Below are 23,417 nucleotides of genomic sequence, written 5' to 3'. Positions count from 1 at the left end.
TCTAGATTGCGGGATGGTTACGTATTCATTGCATTTCGAAAGCAAATGTTATTGAACATATGTAATCAGAATTGGTTTTGATCATAATCGCCATTCATAAAATATAAATTTTCAAATTTGCATTGAATGCAATATGGCTGAACGATGTGGCCCACCGACCTAGACGAACATCATGTCCGTGTTCATGTGTGCTGATGTTGTGTGTGTGTGTACCACCATAGTAAACATGACAAAGTTTTTCCTTGTTACATAAATTAATTTTTGGGGGGTATCTTTTGCCGACAATTCGCCCAAAATCCATTATCATCCGGAGCCGGGGCGACCACATGATTTTAATAATTTATTGGTACACATGTTTTATGGTTTGATCTTTGCTACTATCAGTCCACCTCAATCTCTCTCCCCCTCCTCCTTCTGTGCTCAACTATTGTACTTGAATTTTAAAATATAATTCCGAAATATGGGCGTACGCTCTTGCGTTTCGGGAAAAAAAACACCATCGATCGCCACTATGATACTTCAACTAATTTACATAAAACAAATGGCGTCATTTGATGATTAAGCGGAACGATATTTGGAGATGGGATTTCCTATTTAATGAGCATGCTTGATTGCAATGACAATGTTTGGTCGTGTGCGTTTGAGCTTGAGAGAATGTGGGTTTTTTTGTCCCCTTTTCAGTAATTTTGGACGGCCAGCCAGTTTTGACCGATATCATATGGAAATTCCACCATTTGTTTTCCATAAATGAGCTTTATAAATTGAAAACGTTCAATTATTCATTCTATTTTGGTTAAACAGACATTTTGTTGTGTTGGTTATTGCATGCTAAACAAAGGCGCCGGTGTGTGTGCAACATTCGAATGCAGTGACATGTTTGTGACCCCAAAAATACATTGAACAATTTCATATTTTCGTGAATGTACACGATACATGCTGAACGCTCATCCAGCGATTAGATTGAACTATAATTAATGGAAATATTTGGTTGCATACAATTAAAATACATTTCATTGCTGTTGATTTTCACCACTGTCCACACGTCATATTTGGATAAAGCCACGCCACATGCACATACAAACATCCAAATTTCAATTCGTCGCTAGAACTATTCTAAGCGTAATACAAAATTCACTTACAGTCGCTTACATTGATGCTTTTTTTTGCAGCACTCTCTTGCACAAACGCGTCTATGTTTCAATATTATCCAGTGCCATATTCTAAATGGAATGCGCGAACGCCAACGAAATATTTCAATGGCTGCATTTGAAATTGATCAGATTAACATTTAATTCGATTCCATTCAGCCGGTGCACAACATGTGAGCGCGCCCTCGTTCAAAACGAACGCCATTTTCCATGAATTATTCATGGCTGGCGAAATGCGGAATTATTTCATATGCCAAAGTTGAAAATGAACTGAGTCAAACACAAATCCTTACTTTTGCTCTCCTCTTTGGTTTTATTTGTGTTTGTTTACCGTTGAACCCGTCAGATACACGCTATACACGCAACCATAGAGAGAGGGAGAGAGATTTTTTTCTCTGTTTCACTTGCTCACTCAACAAATAGAGTTGTACAATTTTTTCGTATGAATTATTTCTATTCGTATAAACAATGGATCAAATGGTGAAACAAAGCAACCGAAATTAAAACACTTGTTGTTCGTGCCTTGGCATAAACATGAAAATATTCATATTTTACTGAAATAGGATTTTTGTTTACATTGAAACATGACTAAACACAAAATGCGCTCGCGCCCGCCAAAAACCAACCTCAGTTATGAGAATTTTGAATTGAAATTGCAAGCACACACACAGTTCAATCTAATACACACAGTTTTTTTCGGTAAATGAAATGTTCGTGTGCTTTTTTACCAACATTTTCCATCATTTATGAAAATGTTGCACGCCCCAAAACTGAAACGCTACGTTGACAAATTCATTCAACAACACAGTAATCCCAATTTCACTATGCGCATTTTTTGTTGCAGAATGTATTTCTACAAACGAAATACAAACCCTATTTATTAACCGCGTGAATTTATTTCGGTTCGAGGTAGATTGGTGAATTTATTCTGGAATTTAGTCAACTGTGTGTTTCATTTTAGTTTGTCATTCGGTAGCCTGTTTCTATTTTTGACATGTTACCTGTTTTGCAGGGACGATGAAAAATGTCATCTTCTGTTTTTTAATTTTTTGGAAGCGTGCCACTTTCAGTCATCCAAAAGCAAAAAAAAGTGGCTTGTCTATATTTACTGACTCCATTCATTCAAAGTATTTTTTTTCGTTAGCTTTCTCCACTTCCTCTTTCCTCCCATATATCCCTTTGAATTTTACTCTGTTTGATCACTTTTTATTGGTATGCGAAACAATTTCTTTGAATCTTGCGTTGAATTCCAAGAGCTTTTGGCATTTTTTTCTAATTGCATTTTATTCTAGGAATATGTTCAACAAGGAAACGGAATATGAGAATAATAAGTGGCTCAAAATTATGATATTATCCGTTTTTCAAGCAGGTATATACAATACAACCAAAGTAAAATACTTTCATTTTCAACTTTTGGGGGAAATCATTTACAAGGCGATTTGCTTCGAGCGAACTTCTTAACGAATTTACCATTGAACTTGAGCAGATTTTTTTTTACCCATAAAAAGAACAATGAACCGAAAGATGCGTTTGATGAGTTTTGGTTTAAAATTGTGCCATAAATATTTTGATGGTTATTGAGCTTCTGACGTGTATTTCCGCCATTTTTGTTCCGATCAATAGACAACATGGTCAGGGCCGTAGCCACGGGGGCGCGAAAGGGCAATAAGCGCCCTCTGATGATTTACGGGCGCCTTTCCAAAAAATAATTTCAGAAATTGATCTCGAGGTTTATCAAAGTTTTGACATTGAGAGAGAAATATTAATCGAAAAAATCACATAAGTGCCAATCGAATCGTTGTATTACTAATATTTCAATTGAAACTGACTGGAGCCAACCGTCAGTTTACACGGAGAAATAATCTAAAAAAAACGTTGGCAGTTATTTTATAAGATATAATATTTGGACGTAAAAAGTTTAAATTGATTGAAATATTGTCGCGCCATTAGCAATGTGAATTTGTTCATGAATCGTTTGTTTCAAGTTTTGATAAATCAGAGAAAAAGAAACACCAGAAAACTCGGAAAAAAATTTCTATTCTCTATGCGCAATAAATAATTGGTTTTAAATAGGATATGAATATCTTCAAATTATATTAAATTGGAGTTATTGATTTTGATTTTAAAAATTCCAATTATATAGGCTAGAAGATAACGCTACGATAAAAACCTATAAAATTAGCTTTTTTAGTCTTCATTACTTCTGCGCTCATGATTAATTTTTGAGCGCCCCGGACATTTCGAGCTGGCTACGGCCTTGAACATGATTTCAAATCAAAAGAATAGAATTTCAATGGACACTGGCTAAACGAAAAAGAAATTTGATGGGTATCGTCATATCACAATTTGTTTATGCATTCTTATGTGTTGTTCTTTGTTGCCATTGGCTAAATATAATAAGCAAAATGATCAGAAACACAGTAAAGGTCAAAAGGACGTTGACGTACTTTGCTCAGATGCTGCTGCTGCTGCTGCTGCTGGCAACAACACACGAAGGAAAACATGTTTTTTTTTGCAAACAACGGGGACCAAAATGAAACACACACGTGGTCATTGACAAAGAAAAACGACAGAGGCAAAAAAATCGATTGAAATAAACAAATGACCCAACTCCAAGTGGCAACATTGCGGTTTCGATTGAAGTGGACGGAAATGTGGTTTGGGATAAAAAGAGATGCAAAATTCGGGGGGTTTCAACGAAATGAGTATGTTTAAGTCAATACGATGTGCGATTACGTGTCTGTATTCCGAATTTTCATTCGTTGTCATTTTCAAAGGAAGGATCTAGTTCAAATATCGATTTGTGGAAGAAAAGCTGCTTGAAATGGTGCATCAATTCGGATTTTGGATTATAATTCGGACGATTTAAGGGAAAATTCTATATCGAGACGAATGTGATACTAAATTGAAAGCCAAATGCCAAAAATACATGTTGCCATTTTCAATTACTCGATGAAGAGTATTGTGCCAAATAATTACGGCGATTAAGATGGAATTTGTGGACAGTGAATGTGTTCCATAATCAGCTGTGGACACTGAACGCTTCGTATATAGATTGCAATGGAAATTTCCCATTGATAAGAAGCACGTTCTTATTGTCCAAAATTAGATTAAGACTAGTGCTGAATTGATGTGAAATTCAGCATATTTCGAAGAAAATCATTTTCCTTGCGTTTGTTGATCGAAATTCTCATGGGGGATCGATAGAATTGAAGGGTTGTCTATGGCATTGATGGTTTCGCACTTGGTGTGCATTATTTCGTGTAATTCAATTAAATTCAAAACCCTTAATCAATCAATCACATGCAAAAGTCTCGATTTACACTGAAGTGGTTATTTATGGAACACACGCAAGCAATAACCGCTGCATTTAAATCGAATTGTCTGTGCGGGTGGGCTGGAGCAGGTAAAATGAAACCTCACCATCACATAATCAAACTATCAATATATGGGATGTAGAATCGATTGAAATGCCATGCGTGGCGGCGGCGACGTTGGAATAATGATGGTGCTGGACACTTGGGCAAACTTTTGCGGTTGCAAAACACTTGATCAAATTAATCGAAATAATTGCAGAAATGTTTTGCTAGACACTTGATGACGCACATTCAACTGCAGTAGCCTGAATGGCATGTGTGTGCGAATTTATTTCAATGGTAAAAGAAAACAATCGAAAATACCAACGGATGGTGTGTTAGTCAAGGGCCAAGATGAGAGTTAGAGGATGTGACAGCGGGGTGGGTGCTGTATTTGTTTAATCGAGACGAAACGTGAGCACATTAAATTTTATTGGTGACAATATGACAAACAAGCAACGCTACCTGATTGAAATACATATACGAGGCGAATTATTGCATGGGTGTGTGTGTGTGTGCCTGTGCGTTCACATCATAGACTGAAATTGAAAATATATTCAAGTGACAATGGCACGCAGCATCTAAAACACGCAGCAAGTAAAAACGACTGAGAGTGAAGGGCGAGAGCGAGAAAACCAAATTCAATTTTCTGATCACGACCCAGTAATTCATTTGGCCAACTAAATCGTGTTAATGGTCGTCGTTTTTTTGCTTTTATTCTATTCTTGTCGATGGTTAGTTGCTAAAGGTTATTTATATACTTACCAGTGGTATTGCGGATATTAACGGGAAAACGGAAGCAAATTGCAACCGATTGCTGCTATTTAACGTTCGTTAAATTGTCTCCACCTGCAAAAACAAATGAGGGAAAATGGCCGTTAGAGTATTATTTTAAAACGATACTGTAATAAAATAGTTGCCTAAAACCAATTTCATTGAATGAAAATCCATTAAAATATTGGTGCTTGGGATGGGCTTTAAACGGTTCGTAGACCTATGGACATTTTGTGCACGGAAGCCGATGAGGTTTTGATGGTCACCAATTTATCACATTATCATAATTTGATAATGATGCTGGTGTCGAATTTTGCAATGGGCACACAAATACACTTGAGCACGCACCAGCTGCTCGACCAAAACCCCACACACCAATTGATTCATTTATTAACCCTCGTACACGAACATGGGTCTGGCCAGGCATTTTTCGATTTTGAGCGTTAATTTAACATACTTCTAATTTAGATATCGAAAAATGCTTTCGAGTACCCTCCTAAAATTTTATTTGCTTTCGATCTATGCATTCAAAAATTGAAAAAAGTCCTTAAAACAGGACGAAAAAAAAGGATGTAAAATTTACACCTTCCTACACGCACATAGTGCCTGGCGAGACCCCTATATATTTTGTATGGAAACATATGGAATATAGTGTGTTTTGATGATTCTATGTGGTTTTTCACCTCTCTTACATTACCTCGTTTATTTTCCTCAACACAGATATCATTTATCACTAATCAATTCCGCGGAATACGTGAAAAACGCGAAAAATCGCGAAAATTCCCCTTCTCATTATACACGGTACTGATAAGAGATACGCGATATCTGCCCTCAGAAAATTTGTAGGGGACCTTGAATATTACAGATTTACCGAAGATACCAAGCCGTTATCTTTTATCAGTTTCGCGAAAAAACGCGATTCTTTCTTATCACTTTTCGCGGAACTGATAAGAGATAAGAAGATATTGTCTTTGAAAAAATTGTAGTGCTTGACCTGTTCGACAACTTTGCTGAAGATATATATATACTATCTCTTATCAGTTCCATTAAAAATGAGATGGCATGCATCACTTATAGTATTCCCATACAAATGCATGTAAATGTATAGGGGTCTGGCCAGGCACCATGTGTGTGGAGTAAGGTTTTAAAATATGTGCGTGTACGAGGGTTAAACATGGTCAGAGGGCGATGGCAACTGATGAAGCCGTTCAATAAGTAATCAAAAACAATTTATTTGTGTTTGTCTTGGAAATCAAAAGTGGAGAGGGTGAGAGAGGTATAGAGGATGACCGAAGATTCATTCGATTTACATTTTTGGTGTCGCTCCAATAGCTATGGTCAATATTTCGGTTTTGTCGCATTACGCCAAAACGCTTGGTCAGCCCAAGAGTCTCTTTTCTCTCCCTTTTTGATTTGTTAAAATAGATTCGAAGAGAAATGTTCGCAGTACTCCCTTTTTGTTGCTGAAAGTTGTTCGGAAATCAGTGTTCCATTCATAAATGTGGGAATATCCACTACAGCCACACGTAGAGCGGAAAACGGATAAATGCGTTGCAAGATGTTCATCGCAATTTTTCGCTTTAAAGCGAGCATTTGATTAAAAATCATTCAATCTGTGACAACTTTAATAGCGTATTTATGTTTACTTCAAGTGGAATCGTGTTTAGTTTTCCGTTGAGATGTGATGTTGACGCTCACGCTGTGTAGTGTGTAAACTTTTATAGTGAGGAAGACATTAAAAAGTTATTACGTTTAAGTTTGTATCGTGGATCTATAAGGATGGTAAAATGTGATGCATCATCATGAAAATCATCTAGACATGTTGGTTAATAGTGCAGCAGGAAACACCTTTTGGCTTGGGCTGCTGTTTACTTAATTCGGAAAATCGAGAATCGAAAGGTCGACGGTTTGCGTTGTGTATGTGTGTTTATTCCCAGGGGCTACTCGCACTTTCATAAATGGCAACTTATAACCAATAAATCTGATTTCATACAAATATCGCACCAAAATTGTCTAAACACACAAATGTCTACGATTTTAAACACTTTTTCACCACTTTTGGCCATTTTCTTATGCCTGTTTTTTTTTCAAAAATGCTGGAAGTGGGTTTTGGCAGGCTTGTTTATGCGCTAAATCCATCAAGCTGAATAAATTCATGCGATAGATTTATGCGATAAATGTGATGCGCTCGCTTTATGGTGAACGAGATCTGTTGCTCTTCACTACCGCTTAGCGATGCGTTCACTGCAAAGCATGAACGTTCATGCGTGAACAAGTGAAGAGCAACAAACTTCGTTCACCGCAAAGCGAGCGCATCACATTTATCGCATAAATCTATCGCATGAATTTATTCAGCGTGATGGATTTAGCGCATAACAAAGGCTGGGTTTTGGTGTATCCTCAGGACCGTTTAGAACTGCTCCCGGTTCTGGAAATGGATCCTCAGGATTGACCAGGGCATTTTCAAAACCGATCTGATACATCCTGGAGATCCACCAAAGCCCACTTCCAGAACCGGGAGCAGTTCTGAACGATCCTGAGGATCCACCATAACTCGCTTCCAGAATTTTTGAAGAAAAAAACATCCATGACAAAATGGCCAAAAGTGGTGAAAAATTGTTTAAAATCGTAGACATTTTGTGTGTTTAGACAATTTTGGTGCGATATTTGTATGAAATCATATTTATTGGTTATAAGTTGCCATTTATGTAAGTGCGAGTAGCCCCTAGGTTTATTTGGATGTTCGAGGGTGAGCGCGCCATTATCATAAACAAAATTACAACATTTTGTTTCTAATATGAATTTATTATCCACGTAGATATTTACGACGTGAAGCGTGGGTGCGAGCGACAATGTGTAAAAGGTATTTGTGCATGTGTTGGTATGTGTGTCATCTAAATGGATTAACGTTTCATGTGATACACACGCAGCATCAAGTGCGGCATACAGAAAAAGAGAGGGAGAGGCAGCGAGTAGAGTCAACCTAAAACAGCATGTTATGCGCTTGCAAGCAGCGAGCAAGATCATCTGGATTATGTGCATTATGAAATTGTGTTTAAAAGCAATGACTTCCGTTAATTTCCATTTATTTCGAGTGCACAACACCAAAAATGAGCGGCAAACTTGATGATACTGTGACTATTCAGTAGAGAGCAGGGAAAAAGGAGCAAGAGAGGGGCATGTCGAGCTTGAAATCGCTCTCTCTCTCCGCATTAATCTAGGATGGCGTTTAGATACTTTGACAAATGCATAAGATTTAACATTTTTTAACATTTGAATTATGTTTGCGCAGATATGAACCCCATTTTTCCGTCGACTTCATAGCAACACCTACATATGTGACGGCGTTCAAAATGTTGATGATCAAATCCAAGGATTTTCATGTGTGATACGACATTGTATCATATTGTGAAGCAGAGAAGTTTGATAATTTCGCTTCATCGTATCGCTTAAAATGACTTATACATATATGGCGAAACAGCTTATTACGTGGATATGGATATGATTAAAATAACACGGCAAAGTCACGTTGCAACTGAAAATACATTTTCGGCAAACGGAGTGAACGCATGAAGGTGTCAGGGAAAATGGAAAAATGTGTGTGTCTTTTTCGGAAGACGGATAACACACTATCAACAATAGTGATAGCTGTTATCAGGTACGAGGATCCTTGTCGCAATCTGAAGGCAGGATAAGAGTAGAGAGCACACATGCTTGCGTTTTTATAACAAATTCATTTCGACTGCAAGCACACACGTCATTAGTTGAAACTTAGCCGCCTCTCGACAAGTGAAACATACCCATCATCATTGTCTTATTCATTTTCGCAAATTAAAATAACAACAACTTGTGTGTAAAAACACTCTCTCACACACTTCATGTAAAAGTTCCATTTTTTATGATGAACAATGCGTGTGCTCCTCTTTTCGGTTCACATTTCCGAGAGCCTGCGTTGTCATGCAAACAGTGTCAAAATGGGGAAAGTTTATTCCGGCGCTCAGGTAAAATTACTAGATTTCGAGTGGTATGTGAGCTTGCTCGCGTGTGCCATCAGCATCCCACATTCATGGAAAACAAACCGGACACTGATTTTCATACATACATACTGGATGTGGAGATATAAAAAAATGGGTTTGCTTCCATATGATATCGGATAAGGGACCTCATTTACCTGCTTTTTATAGTTTTATGGTGCGTATTTGCTGTTATTTTTTGCCCAAGCATTCAGCCTTAATTTGACATTTATGTGTGGGTATATAAATTGTGATATTTCTACATTTCGAAGTACCCATTAGCACACGAATGGCTCAAGTTCGTAAATGTATTGCTTTTGAGTATTTAATTCCACATTTAGTTTATCCAAGTGAGTTTTTCTTCTTCCTGTTCGTCATGTTATTGCATTTCAACCAGATTTCACATGTTTCACTTTAACGAATCCCTTTCATGTTCGGCTGCACAACTCTCGAAATAAAATTTGTCGACAAAACATTTTTGTTCGTCTTTGAGTAAAAAAAAAGGATTACGTTAAAACTATTTCCGACATCCATTTCTGACCGAAAAGATTTAAACAATACACGAAGAGGGAAAAAAGCGGATTCAGAATAACATTACTGGAAATACAGAGATCAAAACGGATAAGCAATGAAATATCCTGTATCCTATTTTGACTACTACTTCTGGCCATACATGCACAAACATTCGATTTTGCAATTAAATCAAGAACATGCAGCGCAGAGCGGATGTGCTTGAAATGAAAAAAGTGTGTCGCTTGTGGACTTGGTTGTTGTTCTCTACTTAAAGCTCTGTTTTCTAAACTTTATTTTTGCTATTTAAACGCGATTTGTCAATCCTCCAGCGATTTATCCCCTTGAACATTGTGCACACATTATAGCTATCGCTGTTCGATTTATGAAGTTTATTCTTCCTGCTTTCAGCCCCAAACAAAATAATCGATTTTATAGTTTGGCTACAAAAACAAAGCTACAGTTTTATTGCTGAACTGTGTGTGACAATATAGATGGAATAAAATTTCAAAAATACATTCAAATGCGACAATAGTATTCGCTTCGATTTTCGTTTGAAATTCAAATGGAGTCCCAATCGATTTGGTGATTGCATGATAAAACGCACCACATTTTATCTACGTCCAGAGAGTTTTTGTGTAAATCATTTTTTTTTGGTCGGCACATCCACATAAAAATATTTACATTTACGTCCATCCATGCGTTTGATGGACTGGCTGATGTCAAAGTACTCAAAGTTTATTGCATTCTGATGTATGTGTGTGTGTGTGTGTTCGTGCATCCGAAAATGTTTATAATACGGTTGTCATATTTCTGTCTGGTCAGTGAAGTAGTAAAAAAAATCCGTGTTTGCCACATTTCATTCCCTTAGCACATAGGCAATGCTGCTATATTGACCGTGTGTTCTGGTAAACTGGTCCGCCGGTTACACTGTTCAAATACTTTTTTGAATAGTTATATTGCGGTTCATAATTCAAGTTAGTCCCTTTTTGCACATTAAACAAGTTCAAATGTCCAAAATGATCCATTGGTATATTTCGTATTTTTATGTTTGATGTCTGGCAAATGAGCAACATAGAAATAGAAATTGTAGAGTTACCAGAAAAAAATGAAGAAAAAAACAAACAAAATAAACTGATGAACATAAAATGGGTTAAACGTACTCCAGAGAGCAATTCATGTTGATGCAGAAATGCTGACGCGCTCTGTTTCAATGTAAATAGAAACGGTCAACATTTTTCAACGAGTTTATCTCTCTGATTCGCTCTCTCTCTCTCTCTCTCTCTCTCTCTCTCTCTTATTGGCCTCCGCCAGCCTTCACATAGATTGCCGGATGGTGGGAGGCAAAGAACAACGGTCAACGCTGAAGCCATTACATCCAAATGGACATTGAATACACACAGTATGGGTATAACTGTATGATAATTCGACTGAAACCGTTTTGATCCGTGCCAACTAAACGTTCACAATAAAACACTAAGCAGCCAAAGTGTAAGAATCAGAAAAATTGTAAACCAAACAACAAACAATAACGATAAAAAGAAAAAAAAACTTTTCTCCATATATCCTGACTTCTACATCCTCTTTTCGAATGAGCTCGGCCCGTGCTTTTCTCTTTTTTTTTTTCCAGCTGGGTGTAGTGAGCATGATTATAATAATAACACCTTCGGGTAAATATTTCGAATGCCATTTACAATTTTTTCGGATTAGACACAGCGACCATGTCAGGCCTGTGGTGCATGAGAAACAAAAAACAATCTTGGGTTCCTTTTCAGTCTCTCATGACCACGCTCCAACCATCGCAACAACTTTGTTTGGTGCGAATATAAAAAGCTTTTTCCCAAAGAATTCGCGATGGTCCGACGAATCGAGCACACGCCTGCTCTTTCTGGCATTTGATGCCAAAAAAAATGATCAAACAAAAGGAACAAAATAACAAACACCATTATGTCTTCCACAGATAATGCAAAAGCAAACACGAACCCCAAAACGAAGAGAGAGAGAAAAAAGATTTAATAATAAACTTTTAATGATGCGCTTTCTGTAGCCAAATGGAACGGAAATAAATAAGGAAACTCATCTGCTCTGATTTTTTTATTCTGCTTCGTCTGTTATGGGCTTGTCTTTTCTCCCAATTCTTCCAATTTCATTTGTATTTGCTTTCATCTGAGCTTATCAGAAAATACACATTTGCATGTTTGTTTCGGTTTTTGCCGTTAACTGTTTTTTTTTTCGCTGGCAGTACCTTTATTTGTACTTTCTTGGAATTCAAAAGCTAAAAACTCAGCATTATGTAATTACAACAAACGGCATACAAGTTTACAAAACAGCAGCAGCAGCAACAGAATTGTGTATGAATGGAAAAAAGTGAGGGAAAGAAAGTGGAAAGTAAACAGACGAAACAAAGAGGATCATCGGCGGCGTCAAGACGCAGAATTAAGCCAAAACAAAAGAAAAATCGTATACAAAATAAACATCCCATGATGACTGATGTATGGAATTCGACCTGAATACTGCATTAGAAATTACGCTGCCGGTCACAGCGCAACCGTTCCCGCTCTCATTTTGTATTCAACAATGGGAACAGCCAAAAGGAAGAGAGAAAAAATGGAAAATATTTTCGGAATTGGTTTTTTCTATTGGGCCAGTACCAACACACAGCAACACACGCACATTTCGTCCGAAAGAATTGCACTGGCCGATGGGATGTTTTCAGTGTGTTCGCCTAATTTATGTTTATGTCTAACATAAAAATTTACTTCATTACAGTTGAGTTAGGCATTTGTTATAGCTTATAGGCCATAAAAGTATACATACCTCAGAGGCTTGCAATTCGGGCAATTAGTATAAAAATATATGAACTCACTTGTACACTTCGAGGTGCTCAAGTATGGAAAAAATCCAGGTTTTTTGGTATCATTTACTTTGCTTCTTCTTTCATATTACCTTTTCTTTCGTTGTGTTCATTCCATTTCGTATCATGGACATTTGCTTACGCACGACCAGTCGACCATTCATCGTTGGCCATACACAAAAGGGAGCAACAGAGCCGTGAAAGTAAAAAAAATGTGTATAAATCTATGAGTGGCAAAAGGCATTCAAAAAGCACCTAATGGCCATTTATTTCATGTGCACAATTGTATTTCACGTGCCATTCGGCCGGACACTTGATGAATTTTCCACGCAGCTTTGTGCAGTGCGGTGTGAAGAATCCACTCCCTCTCTCTCTCTCTGTGTGTGTGTTTGTGTGAGGTCTTCGTTTACGACATATCACTTCATTTCTTTTTATCGTGGGAAATGGCTCCAAGAGATAAAACCATCATCATTTGCAATGGGACAAAAATGCCCAGGCCATTGTCCGCAAAATGTATGCAAAATGTGTGTGTGTGTTTGTGTGATTTCGCACCTGTGTGATAAGAAAGTGACATCAACGGTGGTGTGATGATGATGATGTTGTTGCCTTTGCACCGATCGAGCGAACCAAAAAATAATGATGGACTGTGAACGACCTCTGAAAAGCGCTTAATTGCTTTGCCAACAGCGCTTAGTCCATTTTCCAGCGCCTTAAATTTGTTGAAATGAAAATTATAAACCAGTTGCGATGAAAAGCTTCGCAAAGAGCTCAATACAACTGAAAAAAAAAAACGGAAGAAGAAGATCAATGCAACAGAGAGAAAATTAGATTTCAATGACGTGTTTGGTGTTTGAATTGCTTAGGGCCATGTTTCGCATCAAATCCATTTTGCTATTTTAAACTTTTGTTTCGTTTGGTCCATTCATTCACATTGATCTAATTTACTGTTCATCAAACTGGTAAAACTTTCATAAAAGAAAAATAACTAGCATTTCATTGTTCTGGAACACAAAATCACAACTGATCAGAACAATCGTTTGGCCCGATGAATGTGTGTGTTTTTTTCTTTCTCGTCCATGCAGTTTCGATTCGCTTTGGCGTACATTTGTTTTGGCTGGTACGTTTTTTTTGTTTGTTTGTTTGTTTGTTAGAAAATTGGAAAATAAAATATAAAATTCAACTCGTTATTATTCTCTTCATGCTTTTTCCTCACTAAGCAACAGCACACATACCGAGCACATTGTGCTTCGAATTGTTGTGTCGTGGTGCGGAATGCTTTTACAATATTAGATTTAATATCGAAACGCTAGTGACAAGCACTCCCACTGTCGCTTGTTCGCTCATAAACAGCGATAAAAACAAACACAAAAAATGTCCTGTTGTTGCTTTATTGGGCTAAATATCAACTTTCGACTTTAGCATCGCATAAACTGATGCAAATGACGCCGGAGACTGAATAATAAAACAAAGTGTGGGAGAGAGAGATGTGATCGCTTCAAGAGATACGCGACACTCAGAAATGATAAATGTTTGCCAACAGAGAAACAGCACGATAAACACTAAAAAAACATGAATAAAGTGAATATAACATAGCGTTGACAAAACAAATAGAGAATCCTTTTTGCCATCTAAAGAGAATTAATACTGAAAATAATCTCGGATTCAAGACGCTCATTTGCTGAGTAGCCAAACGTAGTTATATATTCTCTGTGAGAGTATGGCATGCCGGTGTTGTTACTTGTTACCGTTTTTCTGTCGCTCACGCCCTTCCACATCTTGGCTGCGTTCATTTGTGCTTGTGCTTGAGATTCAACGCTTTGCGTCTGCACATTCCCTATTTGATTCCGACATTTGTTTTGTTTATTGCTCTTAAAATTTACGAATGCTTTTCGCATTTCAACTTTTTACTTCCACTCTAATGGTAATCCACTGTGCAAACAATAATTAAACGTGTACCTAGACGCTGAGCCTGTAACTAGAAACAACAAGCATACCATCGTTTGCATATGCCTTAGTGGAGTCAAGCACACACAAACACACACACACACAAACCCTCAGTCACAGCAAGAAACTGTTTTGTTTATAGTTTACTCTGGCCGTTTTTGCGTTGGCGATTCCATTAAAAGCATTGCCTCCGGAGCATCGTTTCGTTTGCAAAACTGCATACAACTTATTTTATTTACACATTTATTAATTGATATGAATGCAACGAATAAACTTTTGTGGGAAAATGCTTAGTAGAAAATTAATTATTCACCATCAACATGCCGTTTTTAAGAGAGGAACACATGGACAAATAAAACGATGTCGCTCGCATTGCCATTCCAATTTGTCGAAAGCAGAATTTTATTTATAGAACCTGAGTTACAATTTAGACTCAGATTGAGCATGGAGTAGAGTGGGGCGGCTCACAACAATGTTATAGTACAACATTGAGGTGGGGTGCTTAAATCGAATATCCACTGTAACTGATGCTAAAAAAGGTATCATTGGAAAATAGGGGTATTGCAACGACCATAAAATATATGTATTTCATCAAGTTTATCAAGCTCTTTCCAAGTTTATGCATAGTGTCAAACTTTTGTTCAAACTCTACCATCTAAATGTACAGTAAAATAATTTACGGGCACGACGTAAGATGGCGTTTTTTCTGGTCAAAAAAGTTGCAATATCCCTTTGCATTGGAATATCTGATAACAGCATGAGCGATGCTCATCAATATTAGATTATGCTTTTTTCGTTCATCATATGCAACTACCAATCTCACCAAATATTGATAAAGATATTATCGTCTTTTCTCTGTATTCAACATGTTTTCTAGTACACAAGAGAAAACAACCATGTTGTTTTCTCTTGTGCCATGGCCCTAGCCAACCCAGTGCGGTTTTTTATGCAAAATATGTTGTTTGTAAGCACTCCCACGCGTTAATGTTTCGATTGACCATGACCGACAACAACATTTTCGTTCTGATTTCTCGTCTTCGAAATGTATGAGTCGGCTTGTCAACGGCCGCCATTCCATTTTAAAACCAGTAGTTTGTGTTTGTGTTTTGTAACGAAGCCATTTCATTATAACGAGTAAATAAAACAGTAATAACTTCTGGATATTTGAGGTTAGCTTTGCAACGAAACGATCGGTATTCGAATTTTGTGTGTGTGTCATTCTCAACAGCCGTTTAGCGTGGCCATTTCAGCTGGTAAATGGCTGTTAAAACTCTGGCACACATTAACGATTTAGCAGAGGAAAACTGTTTTCCGCAACAGTCGTTGCATGAATAATAAAAATACTTGCGGCGAAACATTCGCATGGAATACTACGATAATAACCTAAGCTGAATGAAAGCGTGTATACTGTATATATATGAGAACGTCACCGTGTTATCAAGAATATGCTTCACTGTATATTCGTTTTCATTTAATTCTTCCGCATTATTTCTGAAAATACACGCACACACCCACAAAATATTCTTCACCATATTGTTCCAACCATATTTTTAACAAACCATTTTTTGGTAGCATTTTCCTCAATCTCTCTTTTGTTTTTCATCCGCATTCAGCCTTTGTCTCCTGGTCGTCGCGTTTCACTTTTCAACATCAACTGTGTTGAATCATCACAAGCAGAAAACTTGGGACATTTCGATGCAAAACAACAACTTGATAAAAACACATGCAAACTTTATTTCATTTCCATTTAAATGCAAATTTCTTGCAACGCATAAAGAAGTGAGAAAAACTTGCCGTTTGAACATTGAATGAGCCGAAGAAGATTTTGATTTTGTGTGTTGGTTGGTTAAAGATTCCGAAAATTTCGGCCATGAAATGTGCGTAGGATGTATTGTATGCGTATGGTACAAGGATGTTTTGACTTGCGTCGCGCGGACATACATTGATTTCGATTTTCTTAAGAATGCTTTGAACATCGAAAGATTCTTTAAATTCCAAATTTCCACTGATCTTTTTTCCGAAAGTATTTTCTAGCGAATATCACAATTTCTCTTTCATTTCTCTTTTGTTTCGATTTAGTTTTCGGTTTGTTTCAAATTAAATGCGTTCTTATCGCTCAACTCACGAGAACATTATGACATAATCTTTTTTATTCGTTTTTCTCTCGCTTTCTCGGTCAATTCCTTTGAAACCCATAACGAAATGTAATGATTTTTTTCTTTTCCCCACTCACATTCACTGGCACACGAAAGTAATTTTGCTCTTGCTACAACAACAGTTACGGAAGATGACATTAATCTAAAAATAAATATCAAAGCGAAAAAGTTTTCTCCGTAAAAAAGAACTGCGTGAAGTCATTTGAGGAGAGAAAAACAAGTTGATGCACGAAAAAAACTGTACAGCGGCTGTGTTCTGGCATTTTTTTTTTTGGCATTTTTCGGAGAAAAGGAAGAAGATGCTGAGCAAAGCTGAATACTCACACCGAAGAGACATGAATGCCCGTCAAAAGTTCCACTAGCTGTTAAAAGGTCATGTTGAATAGTTGTCGGCATATGTACACCACACACACGTGCCTCATCAAATTACCGACCAATGAAATGACTTGCACATCGCTAGACAGTTTAACACCCCTTCGTATAAAAGTGAATATAGAAAAACCATCGAAATTGCACAGCTCAAAGAAAGGCTCAACCAAATGTGTGTGATCAATGGCAAGATACAAAAGCCAAGATTTCAGATTTTCTTAGCTTAAATTTCATTTCGGGCTATTTCTGTGATTTGCGGGTGTTTCATGAATAAAATGCAACTCAAGCCAAGTGGTTTGTATTCATTGTTATTTCAATTCAACATACCATTTTCATTCAAGCACCTTGCATTTTACGTTCAAACAGACTGCTCTGCTCTGCTTTTGAAAGCGTCCAAAGTGAAATGACACAAGCGGTGGAAAATACGGAGTAAATTTGGACAAGTTAGCTCAGCGTTAACAGTTGGCATTTAATGGTTTTATATGAAAAAAAGGCCTGAAATTCGAGTCAACTTTACGACCAATCTCCGTAATAGTGTTCAGTGTTTAATTTAGATAAATGAATGTTATCTAGATAAAAACCAGATAAGACCTAATTTTTGTGTTTTAATCTACTTAGATAAAGGTAAGATATTTATCTTATCTTTTATAAAAAAGATAAGATTATCTTCAATTATCTTCAGATAAAAAAAAATTTTCGTTCTTTATCCAATGGAAATTTTTTCTCTCCCTTTGAAATTTTTAATTGATTAATTTTAGAATTATCTCAATTTATCTTCAAAAAAGATAAGATAACGTGTAAAAAATAAGATAAAGATAAGATATTTTGACGATTTTCTGAAATTAATCTAGATAAGATAAACGATATTATCTTATCTTATATTATCTTTTATCTTATCTAGATAATTATCTTTGTCCAAACACTGATACTGTTAGATCCGTGTTCAAACTGAATACGGTCAACTTTTCAAGACTCGGGAACTGAATGAGCAACACGAAAGCGAAAAAGAAGTTAACTCATCTGATGTGGATAGAGAGTAAAATGAACAATATTGTGCGCGTTATTGCTCAGGCCCCGAACAACAATACAAAGTGAAATCATGTAACAATGGGAACAATAATCGCTGTTTTGTGCGAAGTTACATAATATGTATGTTGATGTAGTACAACGAACGGTGTATTTCCCTGTTGTCTATCTTTTCTGATGGACACGCCACTCGTTGACTTTGATATTATTGAGTTGAGTTGCTGTGTTTGTTTTTGTTTTTGTCTTGATCGAGTGTGAGAAAGAGCGCAACTAAAAAGGCAAATTTCAAGAGCGACCCTGAAGTTACTTGAGAGATAAACACACCCGAAAAATTGTTAGCAATTTCACCGAAAAACATTGTGTGTATCAAAAGAAAAAGAATAAGCAAAAGAAGAAAAAAGTTGGTCCCCGGTCGTCCCTTTCATTGTTTGGCTCAATGCTTTTGAATGGGGACATGTTATTTTCTCATTGTTCATATTTTCCGTTGAATGATTTTGCGTCTCGAGTGAGTTGCGAAAATTAGCAGTTGTGATAGGTTGTGTTTCTTGAATGAAGTACTTAAGGTTGCCATTTTGGATGATACACAAAGAAGGAAAGTCATACGACTTAGGGCCCATTTCTATGGAATTGAATAGGACATGTTGCCGATCGAAATGTGAACGTGGTAATTTAATTTCCATTTCATTTTTTTTCTACTCACTATGATTTATGTGGGTGCTCAGCAATGCTGTTTCCGGTTTCACAATGACATAAAATCCTCCTGAAAGTTGAAAATAAAATGAAAAGGAAGACCGTGTTATTCAAATGAGAACAAAAGAACGCGCAAAATGGGAATTCGGAACCCAATTTGCGTTGCTTGGCATTAAATTCGAAAGGAATCATATTGAAAATTATTAACGCACCATTTTATGGGTCGTTAATTCACATTCTGTCAATTCATTTTTACATACCCGATCGCAAACAGAAGAGAGAAAGAAACGGCTTTTTCATGGTGAGTTTCTTTAAAAAATTAAATACAGTGTAAAAAAGTACGCAAAATGCGCTGAGTTTATCCGTTTAAATTTCATTACCAAGCGAATACGTTCCATCTAGCATTCAAGCACTTTTTTTATCTCCAATTTCATCTTCGATGAAAACATCTTTATCTCTCAAGCACTATGCTAATTCGGAAACGTTTTTACGTATTTGATTTGGCGTTGAGCTGATTAAAATAATGCGGATAATGAAAACGCCCTTTTTATTCCTCACTTTCGCTCTCTTGCGATGATGAAATCAAAGCTGTGTACCACTCGGTGTTTGCACACAAATTAAACCGTTAATAATTTGCTAATGACAAGCATTTTCAATAATTATTATTCCCAAAGAAAATGCAATCATACTCCTACCAAGTATCAAGGTTTCAAAAGCTTTTAAATAGAAAACCCGATTCTACTTTTTGGTAAACAGGAAACCCCAATGGAAAACCTTTAATGAGAAATGTCAGCAGATTGCGAACAGAAAATTACAGCATATTCATTTAATGGGTTGTGCTTTTCGAAGCTATTGGCCGTAATATTTCAAGAAAAGTCCATTTATGTTAATTCCTTTCATCCAACAAGTTCCAACAGAACCTGGCACATTTATGATCATTCCACCTCATTCGTTCAAAGCTGGTATACAATTTATAGTTTATTCTTTGTCTAGTTTATTATTACATTTACTAAATTTTCATGCTTGAATTCGCAATCATTGCAAAAGTCATTAACGAACGATTTCAATCATAGAAATGGATTTATCCGAAAAAATGCAGGTATAGGTGAGATTAAGAGTGGTGTATGTTTCACTGACTTTGTTATGAAAGAGAAGTAAGTTTCTTTCGACTCAAAAATGGTTAAAGGCGAGTATGTTCATTTTTGACGGGTCGTTACGGTTTTTTGAGGTTTTCCTGGAACTGATAAGAGTTAACAACTTGGTGTCTTCGGCAAAGTTGTAGCACTCGAGGTCTTCTATAACATTGCTGAAGTCAGTTATCTCTTATCTCTTATCAGTTCCGCGAAAAGCGCGAAAAATGATAAGAAAAAAAAGTTCTATATAAAATTTGCTTTTTTATGTGCGCGAATAGCGCGCAACTGACAAGAGATAAGAGATAGATGCCTTCAGCAATGTTATAGAAGACCTGGAGTGCTACAACTTAGCCGAAGACACCATGTTGTTATCTCCTATCAGTTGCGCGAAAACCGTGAAGACCGCAGAGGCTAGACGGTACTACGACATACTCTACTTTAACGCCAACAGAATCATCAGAAAACATACTCGCCTTTTTAAAAATATGAATCGAAGAAAAAACATACTCCACTCTCAATATCATCCATAGAACTGGTGGTAAGGATATTAGCATCGGAACAATATCAATTCATAAAGAACTATGAAAGTATTCCAAACAAAATAAAATCAATATCAATTCATGTTCATCAATTGAACAGTCAGTGGAATTTGAAATGCGTGCGCGCTGCAGACGAGAAATAAATTGTACTCAATTGCAGACCTTTTGCTTCATTCAGTGTAACCGTTGTATAGAGAGGGAAAAAATCCGAGTACGTTGTGTCAAATCAATTGCAGCCATTCATTTGATAGTAAATCTGCTCAATACCCGAAACAGTTCTATATTTTACTTTCGGCACACGGAAACTCGTCAGTTTAGTGAATAAACACTTTATAGTGAAGTGGCAACAGCTGACACCACTCAAAGCAACCGAATCGAATGGCCAATTGAGAACTATCCAAATTGATGCTGTTCACAACGAAAAATCTATGACCAAAGTAACGAGAAAAACATTGAACGTCATCCTATTAACTCGTGTCGAGCATGTCGAATTTTCAAACACCGATTGTGCATGGTCTGCGTGTGTGTGGTTGATGTTGAACAACAATCATTCGAAACATGAAACACAAACTACAATATTATTTTTGTTTCATTTTGTCGTTTACTTGAATAATGTCGAGCGAAGAAAAACCATTCCATCACAGCAGCAGCGGCATGTGAAAGTGCATGACCGAGAAAGTGAATCGTTGATCGGATTGGGAGTAGAGAAAGAGAGAGAAGCATTTGCTGCTAGCGACAAACAACAAGAATTGATAATGCTGCCCAAAATCGAGTGTTGTTCGCATGGAACAAAAACAATGACATTATCACGGTACTGATTTCGAAAGCAAAAATGCAAAATAGAAGAGCATAGAAAGTATGCGAGCGAAATGAAATTGGTGCCCCGAAAAATAGTTCAACGCGCACACAACCACACATGACTGTGCCCAACCAATCGCTCAGAGAGTAAACAAGGGAAAAACGGCGCACAAACGCTATACTATCATATGCTGTTGCCTCTGCCATTGCCCGTTGCCGCCGCACCAACCAACATCCATCGTCATTATGGTTGAGGCTGCTCTTCTGTTGGTGCGATGCGTATATTTCGAGACGCGTGTGCTTCGTTTCTCCCATTCTCTTTGTCAATTTCGTTTCAGACAATATGGTGCCATCATCATCTGAACTATTTTTCGTTTTCTACCACACAGAACACTCGGTTTTCGCTCGCTAGCTCACTCACACAGCCCAGACTGGATCTAGTATATTTCGATATAAGCGTAAAGCTGCGACATTTGCTTTGGCTGGCTCTATCGTACTGTCATACTCAGTTTATTTTCATATGTGCGACTTCAATTTGGCCATTAACCGTGGAAAATAAAGCACAAAATGAAGCGAAACACATACACACGCACTAGAAGTATATAGAAAAAAAATACAGCGCTTGTTGGAAAATTGCTTGCTTCGTTGGGAAAACAGATCAGTATCAGCATCACAAAAACAAAGATGAAAACGAATCGACAAAAAAAATGCTACGAATTTTGTCGACTTTTCTGGGTGTGTTGTGCTCGATGCGTATGTTTTCGCTAGTGACATCTAAATTAGATTTTTTGCCGCTTTCGGATCAGTTTTGTTTGTTTGTTGGCGTTCAGCATCAGTGTTTTTTAATTTTGCCGTTGGCTCAAATAGACAACGAAAAAGAGAGAGAGAGATCTTTATTTTTGCATTTGGCCGGATGTTCCGATCCGATTATGGGTTACGAATGAATATTTCACTCTTTTGACCGACTTTTTTGACATTATTCGTGTTTGTTTGTTTTTTGCGCGTCGTTGCATTTCTGAGTGCAGTGAATTCGAAAAATGCGTATTCAATTGAATGAAATCCCCGGAAATAATGAATTGGCACAAGCAAAGAGGACGATGACGCGCGAGCGCACGCGAATTTCTCGTGTCCAACTGGAACTATCTAACCGACAGTGACACCAGGATAACACATTTTCATATTTACAACAAATATTTTTTTTCTGTGGCTGTTGTTGCCTCATTCATTTGGCCGATACATAAATCAGTTTCAGTGTCTTTTCCGCTACCATTTTCCGGTCGATTGTGATTTATCGGCCGAAAATGTATTCACATAAAAATGCTGCTCAAAAATTTATTATGTTGCAAATTAATTTCGTTCATGTCTTTTTATATGCGCGTCCGCCCGTGTGTGTTCAGATGTACGGCTTGTGCTTGTTCAAATTTTTTTGCGCTCGTTCGTTTCGGTCAAGATTGGTGTTGGTTCGTTGCGTATTGTCTCTCGGTTGGGTTTATCACACCATTTGTGTCATATGCTGCGGTATTTAAATGATTTGTAGTCTCATGCTGATATTTATTATTTAAATTTCTCCCCTTCTCTCTCGCTCTCTATACTGGATGTGCACTTTTAGCACTACATGAAATGTAGAGCTACTAATCTGCTTATTTTTTTTTCTTAATACTTTTTGAGTGATGAAACAAACTATGGTGAATTTGAATTTTATGCTCATATTTTTTATTTAATTTAAAACAGGTGCACTAACGACAAATAAGTGCATAATATCTCAAAGCGCCAATCAAATTTTTATTATCAAATGTTGTTTAAAAATTACATTAATTTTTCGTATAATATTTTCTGTGTCTTGAACAGAATTAAAGTGATTTTAGATTCTATGCTCATATTATTTATTTAATTTAAACCAAAGGCAGTGTATTTCAAAAAAGAAATGAAACCAAGATCTTGTAATTCATTTTGCAAATAAATATATTACTTCAAAGTTACTTTGATGAAATAAATTTCATGTAGTGCGCCAAAAAATAGTTTGTTGTGAAACAACAAAATAGATTAAGTAACTAAAAACTCAAGAACGCAGAGCGGAGCGAAGCGAAGCTCTGCGGTCTTGTTTTCT

General features: G+C 36.9%; 1 protein-coding gene across 5 annotated transcripts in view; it reads right to left on the bottom strand.

Annotated features, from left to right (window-relative positions):
* The window catches only part of LOC129567842 (uncharacterized), a 268,094-nt gene that overhangs the window by 123,500 nt on the left and 121,177 nt on the right, over window positions 1–23,417 (bottom strand). For 3 of the 5 annotated variants that reach the window (XM_055445200.1, XM_055445203.1, XM_055445202.1), the window contains one exon: window positions 5,270–5,353. The gene's annotated coding sequence lies outside the window, so the exon portion shown is untranslated. Of the gene's footprint in view, window positions 1–5,269; window positions 5,354–18,850; window positions 18,911–23,417 lie in introns of all 5 variants that reach the window. The other 2 variants (XM_055445201.1, XM_055445198.1) reach the window with 1 other exon arrangement.

This window comes from Sitodiplosis mosellana, unplaced genomic scaffold (assembly GCF_009176505.1).
Source record: "Sitodiplosis mosellana isolate CC-2019 unplaced genomic scaffold, AAFC_SMos_1.0 Smas_scaffold_12, whole genome shotgun sequence".
Classification (NCBI taxonomy): Eukaryota; Metazoa; Arthropoda; class Insecta; order Diptera; family Cecidomyiidae; genus Sitodiplosis; species Sitodiplosis mosellana.
The sequence above is the reverse complement of the archived record's forward strand: the minus strand, read 5'-3'. Positions and strand labels throughout refer to the sequence as shown.